This window comes from Ornithorhynchus anatinus, chromosome 12 (genome assembly GCF_004115215.2).
Source record: "Ornithorhynchus anatinus isolate Pmale09 chromosome 12, mOrnAna1.pri.v4, whole genome shotgun sequence".
NCBI lineage: Eukaryota > Metazoa > Chordata > Mammalia > Monotremata > Ornithorhynchidae > Ornithorhynchus > Ornithorhynchus anatinus.
This window is the reverse complement of record NC_041739.1, coordinates 10,001,102-10,011,957: the sequence shown is the minus strand read 5'-3', so window position 1 is coordinate 10,011,957 and position 10,856 is coordinate 10,001,102. Positions and strand designations below refer to the sequence as shown.

The 10,856-nt window shown below is 45.5% G+C and overlaps 1 long non-coding RNA gene across 1 annotated transcript; it reads left to right on the top strand.

Moving 5' to 3' along the window:
* Positions 1 to 270: 270 nt before the first annotated feature.
* On the top strand, positions 271 to 2,934 carry LOC114815585. The gene is made up of 2 exons (XR_003763384.1): positions 271 to 976; positions 2,804 to 2,934. It is a non-coding gene; the product is annotated as an uncharacterized LOC114815585 (long non-coding RNA).
* Positions 2,935 to 10,856: the final 7,922 nt, after the last annotated feature.

Here is a 10,856-nt window from a genome sequence, read left to right as displayed (position 1 = left end):
AGACTGTGAGCCCGTCATTGGGCAGGGATTGTCTCTAACTGTTGCCGAATTGTCCATTCCAAGTGCTTAGTACAGTGCTCTGCACATAGTAAGCGCTCAATAAATACTACTGAATGAATGAAAGTTTACTTTGTGCCAGGCACTGTACCAGTCGCTAGGGTAGATACAAGCAAATCGGGTTGACACAGACCCTGTCCCACGTGGGACTCACAGCCTCAATCCCCATTTTACAGGTGAGGCAACTGAGGCATGAAAAAATTAAATGACCTGGCCAAGGTCACAAAGCAGGCAAGATTAGCACCCAGGTCCCCTGACTCCCCAGCCCGTCCTCTTCGGTTAGCCATATTGTGTTTTTTGATTGGCACCTCCTCAGTTGATGAGGTTTGACAGGAGTAGAAGGTGGTTAGTTGAAACTAGCAGCCACACTTTGGGCTCACGAAGTTACCGCGCGGGACTGCGGTCCAGAACCAAGAAGGAAGAACTCAACTGTCAGAGGAGTCCCTGTGGAAGGAAACCTCATTGTAAAAGTCAGTTTTCAGCTCCGAATCACAGATGTCTTACTAATCAGCAGGGCTGGGAAGGAAAACAAGCAGAGCACGATGCCCATGTAATGGTCTGAGTAATATATTAAACTCATATATCAAAAATGAACATGTGATAGGAGAGAATGCAGAAATTAAAAAACAAGCTTTTCCAAGATGGATCTCTATTAATTCGCATAGTAAATGCACACTTTTATTTTTCCCTGTTGATTGGAAGAGTATTAATGAAGAACAGATCTTAGGCTAAATGTATAAGCACTTCTATCCGAAGGTCTGATAAACCAGATTTGGCCTTTGCCGATGTTTCGATGTGTACTAATGTCTTTCCCTCGCGCTGCAGATGAAGAGCCCCGCCGTCAAGTAGATAAGTTTGATGAAATAGTTAAAACAGATTTACCACGTGCCTGTCCTTTTAGACCAGCCCCCAGCAGAAGGTAAATCACTCTGCCTTGGAACATCTTCCAGTGGAAATCAATCAATCAGTCGTATTTATTGAGCGCTTACTATGTCAGAGCACTGTATTAAACGCTCGGGAGAGTACAACAGAATTAGCAGACGTGTTCCCTGCCCGTAATGAATTTACAGTCTAGTAACTCTCTGGGCCCGAAGGGATTAGAGATGTAGAGGGCAGGGAATGTGTCTGTTTATTGTAATATAGTGTACTCTTCCAAGCACTTAGTACAGTGCTTTGCACACAGTAAACGCTCAATAAATATGATTGAACGAACGAATCAAACCAGAGTAGATTTAGGAGTGAGCGGATTCTGATTCTCCCAGCCCCTGTGGAAAATAATCTGAATCTATTTCTAGGTGTTTTAAAACTGGGGCAGGCTGCAAAGGCTTCTGGGGGCTGCACTTCTAGAAGCGCACGCATGGCAGTGAAACACAAAAAGGGTTAGATTATGATACTTTCTTTGAGAGCAGGGATCTTGTCATCTGCTTCTGATTCTACTCCCCCAACTGCGTAGCCCACACCTTTGTATGTCGAAGGTGTTCAGTAAATACTACCGATTGAGCCTATTCTTAGCCTACCTGCAAATCAAGACCCAACCCCCAAAATATCTGCTTTGCAGATATAAATGGAGAATTACAGAGTGAATTTTCATCTCTGCTTTCAGTGATAGGCCACAGCAGAGTCAGAATCCAATGAATAACCTTCCTTCAGGGAAAAGAAGACAGAATGATGTATGGTTCTTATTCTTCACTTACTAAAATGTTGCTTCTTTCAGAGGTTATCTTTCCCTCTTATCACCGCCTGATGGTTGAAATCAGGAAGTGCTGAAAATTATTGGTTGTTAGCAATTCTCACCTTTTTTTGAATGAGACATTTGCAACAATACCTTATAATGAGGACTCGCAGTAGGCCTTAGCTGATCCCACCAGCTGACATAAATTATAGAAGAGTCTGTTACCTGTTGATTTTAAAATAAATAATTTATTTGTGGATCACTTGCGGAGCTCTCCACTCACGCCCTCGCCTCATAAATTCCAAATCAAATGATTTTCTATGGGTTGACTAAATATGTATTCTTGAAAAGGGTTTATTTTCATTATCTAAGAAATTGGACATCACATAATCATCAATAGAGTTGCCAGTGTAGTAGAAAACAATTAAATGACCTGTGGTAATTTATGAATATTTCTCCTCATTCTTTGTTATTTTATTCTTTCCCAGAAATCTACCAGGGTTTATTACAACAGCAATAATAATATGAGAATCAGTGAAAAAAATTATATATTTTGGTGAAAGAGCAATACAGTTCACTGCTCCCACAAATCAAATTCTGTGTGTTTTTCTGCACAAACAAAAGCTAAAACAGCACCCCAGAAAACAATATATTTTTAAAATCCCAAAGAGAAATTTCTCAGTAGGATATTTGATTTAATTTAAATCTCAGAACTGTTAGTCCATCGACTAGATGAAAACATTTAATAATGAATAGATCCAATGGTGGTCAATAAATAGTTTGAATCGAGCACCTACTATTTGCAGAATACTGTTCTACGCCCTTGAGAGGGTTCAGAACTAAATATAAAAAAACCCAGTCCCTACTGATTGAGCCTATTCTTAGCCTACCTGCAAATCAAGAACCGACCCCTAAAACATCTGCTTTGCAGATATTTTATGGAGAAGTACGGATTTATACGTATTATGCATTTTATTAGGCATTTATAATCTAAGAATTTAAAGGAGTCTGTTTCACATGCAGTCTAAATTGTAACGTAGACTTTCTTTTTCTCTGTTTTTCAACTATCCGCAGCACATCTCGTAATGCCAAACGAACAATCGATGGTCTTTATTGAGCGTTTTCCGTGGGCGGAGCGCTCGGCTAAGCACTTGGGATACGACGGCAATAAGATGCTCTCGGATATGAGATGCGCATTTACTACATCTGCGTCCATTGGTTTGGTTATGTGCGTCTTTCTAGACCTTCCGAGACCTTAGAGCCACAGGAAGTTTGGATTTTGAAGTCTCTCCCCCCTTCCTCCCCCCCGGAAATGTATTATCGTGGCTCGTGTATATGGAACCCCAAACTTCCCAATGCAGCCAAAAGCCACACACGCCGTTGCAACCCCCACTCCCACCAAAGACTGCTCTCCAACACAGTGGATGGAGCTTGATTTCCCCACCGGTCACCCTCCCTTCCACTCCAGAGCACCCTGTCTTCCCCTCGGCTGGGGACCGTTGCTGGGGTCAGCTCCGTCACCTGATGGGCAGACGAGTGGCTCACACGGGAGCGGGAGGAAGTAGGGGCGGGATAGGGCGATGGGATGGTGACTGGGACCCAGAAGTGAAGAGTATGGCATCTTTTGGGAAGGCAGGATGGCACCGTGGATGGAGTCAGAAGGACCAGGGTTCTAATCCCGGCATCGCCACTTGTCTGCTGTGAGACCCGAGGCAAGTCATTTCACTTCTATGGGCCGCTCTTCCCTCATTTATAAAATGGGGATTAAGATTGTGAGCCCCACCCGGGACGGGGACTGTGTCCAACCTGATTAACCTGTATCTCGCCCAGAGCTTAGTACAGTGACTGGCACGTAGTAAGTGCTTAACAAAATACCGTAACTGACATGGGAGGCTCCAGGTCGGCTACTCCCGTCTAAACCAAGGGACCAGATGATACCTAGCTGGTCATTCCCTACCCACTGGTAGTACCCGTTCTCTAGTCTTGGGAGTCTCCGGCAATTACTGTTCCAGGAAGCATAGACTAAAAGCTCCTAGCGAGCAGGGATCATGTCTTCCAACTCTATTGTATTGTACTCCTCCAAACGCTTAGCTCAGTGCTCTGCTCACAGAAAGGACTCAGGGAATACCATTGATCGATTGATTTTATTTATGTGTATTGATGTCTGTCGCTCCCCTCTAGACTGCAAGCCTGTTGTGGGCAGGGAATGTCACTGTATATTGCGTATTGTACTGTCACAAGCGCTTAGGACAGTGCTCTGCACACAGTAAGCGCTTAATAAATATGATCGAACGAACGAACGAATGAATGAATGAATGAATCTATCTTCCAGTTCCTGACCTGGGGAAGAGACAAGCAAGAATGAGCTAGGAAAGAAACAGTTCCCTTTTACCTGAGTCACAAATTTGGAGGCAGGCAGGCCGGCAGGCAGGCCGGCGGGCAGGGAGTCCCTAACTGATTTATGGGTCTTAAAGGGGCCTATGCTTTAGACTCTTAGATTGTGAGCTCCCAGAGGGCCAGAGCCTGTGTATAATTCCCACCTGTGTATTCTCTCCCAGCTCTCAGTACAATGCTCCGCACGCAGGAATCGCTTCTAGACCTGACTTACTGATCCTTCACATCCATCCGCAGGGCCCTCAAGTGGTGACCACCACCCCCTTCAGCTCCAGGACTGCCAAGCCCTTTAACTCCAAGGCTGCCCCTCCCTTCAGCTCCATGACTTCTCATCCCTCCATCTTCAGGGCTGTCCGTCCTTTCATCTTCACGGCTGCTCGCCCCTTCAGTCCCAAGGCTGCCCCTCCCTTCAGCTTCATGACTTCTCATCCCTCCATCCTCAGGTCTGTCTGTCCCTTCATCTTCATGGCTGCTCACCCCTTCAGCTCCCGGGCTGCCTGTCCCTTCAACTCCATGACTTCCTCTCTCTCCATCTTCATGGCTGCCTGCCCCTTCATTCTCATGGCTGCCCGTCCCTTCAGCTCCAGGGCTGCCTGACCCTTCAGCTCCATGACTTCCTATCCCTCCGCCTTCGTTCCTTCAGCTCCAAGTCTGCCTGCCCCTTCATCTCCAGGGCTGCCCATCCCTTCAGCTCCCCATCCTTCCTAATCAGAAGTCCCTGGGCAGCAGTTCACTCTGCCTTCCAGCCATCCAGCCAGCCAGCCAGATTTCCCTCCCTCAGCCGCCACCGCTCAGTGACATCGTACACCGCACGATGTGATGACGTGGGAAACACCATCGGAGGGGTCTCCCGAAATCGATTAGTCCCTAGGGTCCTGCCCCTGCAGTTCTCTTAACCAAATACTTTTCAAATAATTGATTCGTTGAAAATGCGGGTGAAAACAGGAAGAACACCAAAGAACACCAAATGATTCTTTTGGTAAAAACCCTGGAATTTTTCCTTAAAGATAGATTTGAGCCCAGAATGAAGACTACGATTTATGAGTGATATGCAGTGAGCCTGGTCTTGACTTGCCAGGCCATGTTTTGGTGGAGAGAGGAATTGAACTCACCGGTTCTCCCCATTAAATTACTGAAAGCTCCCCTCCCGAAAGCAAACCTCCTCCAGGAGGTCTTCCCAGCCTGAGCCCCCTCTTTTCTTTTGCTCCTCCTCCCCTCTCCATCGCTCCTTCTCCCTCCCTCTACTCTACCCCCCTCCCTGCCCCACTTGTTTAGATATGTACATATTTATTACTTTATTATTCTATTTATTTTATTAATGATGTGTATATATCTATAATTCTATTTATTTATATTGATGCCTGTCTACTTGTTTTGTTTTGTTGTCTGTCTTCCCCCCTTCCAGACTGTAAGCTCATTGTTTGATAGGGATTGTCTCTATCTGTTCCCGAATCGTACTTTCCAAGGGCTTAGTACAGTGCTCTGCACACCGTCAGGGCTCAATAAATGCGACTGAATGAATGAATCAATCAACTTCAACTCTTCTGCTGCCACCATTTTGTGGGCCAGCGGCCAGAGCTACCCAGCTAGGTCCCTAGTCCAGAAGAGAATGAGAATGGAGTATGGGGACGTGGGAGTCCGGTACTCCCACGTCCCCATGCTCCATTCTCATTCTTGTCTCCCGTTCCCACATCTCTCCATACCCAACAACACAGCTGATAGAGTTTTCTTCCAGTTCATCTTGATTCTATTTATTGCTATTGTTTCTGTCTGTCCGTCTCCCCCGATTAGACTGTAAGCCCGTCAAAGGGCAGGGACTGTCTCTATCTGTTACTGATTTGTACATTCCAAGCGCTTAGTACAGTGCTCTGCACATAGTAAGCTCTCAATAAATACGAATGAATGAATGAATGAATGAATGAGGAGAGCGGCACACATATCCCACGAGGCCCACATGAAATGAGACATTTTGGACATCTGAAGGTAAACAAACCCTTTAACTTGCTCAGAACTTTGCAAAGAAGATAGCGTTCTTTAATCAGTCAATGGAATTTATCGAATGCATACTGTTTAGGGAGCACTCTACTGAGTGCTTGAGAGAGGACAAAACATTAGAGTTGGTAGACATAATTCCCGCTCTTATGGAGTTTACAGTTTACAAGCATGGCCTAGTGGAAAGTACACGGGCCTGGGAGTAAGAGGACCTGTGTTCTGATCCCGCCTCTTGCACTTGTCTGCTGTGTGACCTTGGGCAATCACTTAACTTCTCTGTGCCTCACTTCCCTCACCTGCAAAATGGGGATTCAATACCCATTCTCCCTCCTACTTAGACTGTGAGCCTCATGTATGATATGATATGATTTTGCACCTAACACAATGATTAGAACAGTGCTTGGCACATAGTAAGTGCTTAATAAATACTGTTATAATTATATGATATTGGTTGTTTATTATTATCTACTGGAGAGCTTGCAGTGTTCATTTGGGAGAATTGGTTATGATTTCAGATGATGAAGACTTCTAATTTAATGTGAGAACTGTGAAAGCAAATAGAACGCTACCCTTCAAAAATGTTTCTCTACCTTTCTACTCACCTGATTCTCCAGTCTATCAAATATGTACATTAACTTCATTAAACTCCCTCTCTCCTCTGAATAGACTGAAATTCTGTATGTCCACCTTTTTAAAATTTTCCTACCTATTCGGGCCTCTCTTCCCCCACTTGTCAAACACTAGAGAGGATGTGGGTGTGATTGTATGTATTGTTTTCTCAAATAATCTTTCCTCTTTCACACAGGGGCAAGCTTCCTTTACCTGGGCTGTCCTGAGAGTCAGAGATCCATATGGGAGTGTTCTTCTGACCTTCTTTTGACAATTAGTTTAAGGGAGAGGGGTCTCCCTTACGCGCTCTCTCTCTCTGACTCTGGCTTTTTTTATGAAATTTAAGCGCTTACTATGTGCCAGGCACTGTACTAAGTGCTGGGGTGAATCAGGTTGGACAAAGTCCCTGTTCCACATGGGGCTCACAGTCTTAATCCCCATTTTACAGATGAGTTAACAGGCTCAGAGAAGGTAAGTGAACTTCCCCAAGGTCACGCGACAGCGATGGAGCCGGGATTAGAACCCAGGTCCTTCCGACTCCCAGGTCCGTGGTCTACGCCTTGCTGCTTGGGTTATGGAAAATCTGCTGGGCTGCTTTGGGGACAATTTTAAAAGCGGATACGTTACTCTTATCACAAATGGGAAATTTCAAAGTAATACCTCTCCTGCTAAACATAACTCAACCCTTGACAAGAATGCTATAGTAGTCTTTGGTTGCTTGTTCACCAATATTAAAGGCTACAGTTTAAAGAGGAATGGGAGCCCCCAGTGTTTCACTGCATTCTGTTTGATGAACGCCGTGTGACCTTGCGCATCGCTGGGAGATTTTCCAGTGTGTTGCCTCTTAGAGAAATTAGTGCAAGTTAGCAACCAGAACCAAAGAGAAGCGGCGGGGTCTCGTGGATAGACCACAGAACGGGGAGTCAGAAGGACCCGGCTTCTAATCCTGACTCCGTCTACCTTGTGACCCTGGGTGAGGCACTTAACTTCTCTGTACTTTGGGGATTAAGACAATGAGCGTCACGTGGGATATGGACCTGATTAGGACCTGTCTGACCTGATTAGCTTGTATCTACCCCGTGCTTAGTGCAGTTCCTGGTACATATTAAGTGCTGAACAAATACCCCCCAGAATGCTTAGTGCAGTTCCCGGTTCGTATTAAGTGCTGAACAAATGCCCCCCCAAAATGAAAAACCAAAAAACCCAAAGATGTCAATAGGGGGTATAGATCTATATTCTGCTGTGATGTGTGTGGGGCATAAAACACTTGAGGTCGATGATGATTTGAGGTTCATCTTCTCCCTCACACCCATCTGAGAGGGAATTCAGGCCAAGGCAGTAATTCAGGAAGATGAACGAGTGCCGTAACTAATGAATGGCTAGAGCATGAAAGAGACGGAAAGTTAAGTTAGGAGAAAACCCAAGTTCTCCTTCCTTCAAGCTTGTGCCTCCTTGCCAGAGAAAAAGGCCAGATGATAACAACAATAATAATAATAGTACTTGTTCGGCACTTACTCTGTGACGAACACTGTACTAAGTACTGGGGTAGATACAAATTTTAATGGGTTTAGACCCAGTCCCTGTCCCATATGGGGAACACATTCTAAGTAGGAAGGAGTAGGGTTGAGAGCAGCATGGTGTAGTGGATAGAGCCTGGGCCGGGGAGACAGAAGATCATGGGTTCTTATTCCGGCTCCGCCACTTGTCTGCTGTGTGACCTTGGTCAAGTCACTTCACTTCTTTGGGCCTCAGTTACCTCATCTGTAAAATGAGGATAGAGACTGTGAGCCCCACCTGGGACAGGGACTGTGGCCAACCTGATCTGCTTGTATCCACCCCAGCGCTTAGTACAGTGTCTGGCACATAGTCAAGCACTTAACAAAGACCATAATCATTACGATTAGGGTTCAATGCCCATCGTACAGATGAAGTAGCCGAGGCACAGAGGAATTGTGACGTGCCCGAGGCCCCATGGCCGACACCTGTTGGAGCTGGGATTAAATCCCAATTCCTCTGACTCCTAGGCCCGTGCTTTTTCCACGAGGCCACGCTGATGGAGTGGAAACGTTGCATTCCTCCGGAACCTTTCTTTTGAGGTCTCGAATCATTTCTGCCTGACAGGATGACCCTTCGAAAAGAGCGACGCGGTGGACTAAACTCCTTGGAGAGGGACCTTTACCGAAATCACCGCTTCCATTTTAAAGGAGGCGAGAGAGAGGGCTGGCTGATCCTCGGTTTATCGTTTTCCACAAGAGGGAGTCACTTAAATCCCAGGCAGAGTTTAGGAGTGTTAAGAAAACAATGAAACAATTGAAAGCGAGAGATCTGGCAGACATTTGGGGAGGCAGATGGATACCTATTTATAGCCCATCGACTCCCAAATGGGGAAGGTCTGTAGGCCATAAAAGCTAAAATGGAAAGCATTTCAAATATTTGGTTTCAAAAGGGTACATTCCGTTCTGACATAACGCGCGTTTTCACAACGTGTTTCGGCCACAGCGGTGTTGGGAAATCCGGGAACGTTTTTCTGACAGTGTGAGCCCGTTTGGGCGGATCGTGCGCAAGCCCGCCGAATCCCAACAGGGGAGCAGTACGGCTTGTGTTTTCAGTAATGTTGGGTTTCAAGGAAGGCGGGCGCTTAACAGATACCATAATAACAAATGAACAAACGAAGATGCTCACGTTAGATGCCCGTGAAGGTTTCCAGTAGTGTTATTAAAGGAAAAATCCACCATTAGGATTTTGCTCACCATCGCTAAATTTATGTTTTGTAATTGTCTATCTGTGAAATATTCATCACTTCAGGTTTCGTGATCCCGATGCCCATCATTATCAATAATAATAGCAATTTTAGGTGCTTACAATACGCAAAGCACTGTAATAACCACTGTGGTAAATACAAAATAGGTCCGGGCCCTGTCCCACTTGGGTTTCACAGTCTAAGTAGGAAGGAAAACAGGCATCGAATCCCCATGTCATAGATGATGAAACTGAGGCACAGAGGAGGTTTTTTTCTTTTAATGTTATCGGTCAAACTATTACTACATGCCAGGAGATGTACTAAGCTCTGGGGTAGATACAAGGTAATCAGGTTGTCCCACGTGGGGCTCCCAGTCTCAGTCCCCATTTTACAGATGAGAGAACTGAGGACCAGAGAAGTGAAGTGACTTGCCCAAGGTCACACAACAGACAAGTGGTCGAGCTGAATTAGAACCCATGACCTTCTGATTCTGTAGTGGATTGGACCAAGAATGTTCCTTCCTGGGGCAGTGAGGAGCTCAAGAACCATTCCGCCTCCAGCAGTATCAGGTGCTACTTGTCTTGTCACTGTTGAATTATTTCTGGATTTACATTATCATTTCTCTGGTTGCCCTTCTCCCTCTGAGCCAGCGGCCATATCGCAACAGATCTTTTAGTAATTTTTCCCAGTGTCAGTCAGGCAATCGTATTTGTTGAGTGCTTACTACTAATAATAATTAATAAGAAGATATTTTTTAAGTGCTTACTTTGTGCCATGCACTGTACTGAGCACTGGGATGGATGCCAGCAAATTGGGTTGTCCCACGTGGGGGGGTCACAATCTCAATCCTCATTTTACGGATGAAGTAACTGAGGCACAGAGAAGTTAAGTGAGTTGCCCAAGGTCACACAGCAGCTATGTGGTGGAGCCGGGATTAGAACCCATGACCTTCTGACTCCCAGGCCCACGCTCTTTCTACTAAGGCGTGCTGCTTCTCCACACTAAAGGTGTTAAATACATAGAAGTATCGAAAAAAATAATAATCTAAAATGGTGCATAGGACTCTTGGGTTTTGGCTTAGTTTCGGTTCCCTACCTCAGGATGTTTTCCTGGACCTGCTCTGTGAGCTATATCGGCTACACTAGCTTGAGAAAGCCTCCGTTCCTGTTGGCCTGGTAGAGTCGATGGTACGTCGTTTTTCTTACTGCAAGTAATTCTTTGATCTCCAGTTTGTTCTCCTCAAACCTGCCTAGGTATTATCCGTTTCTAGTTCCCATCATCTTAATGACTTCCAAGTAGGCAGCTTATTATAGCCACACATACTCTCTGTCTGCTTTGGTGGAGACAGATGGGATTCCTTGCTCCGATAGGGCTGCTTTGATGTTGCCGCGA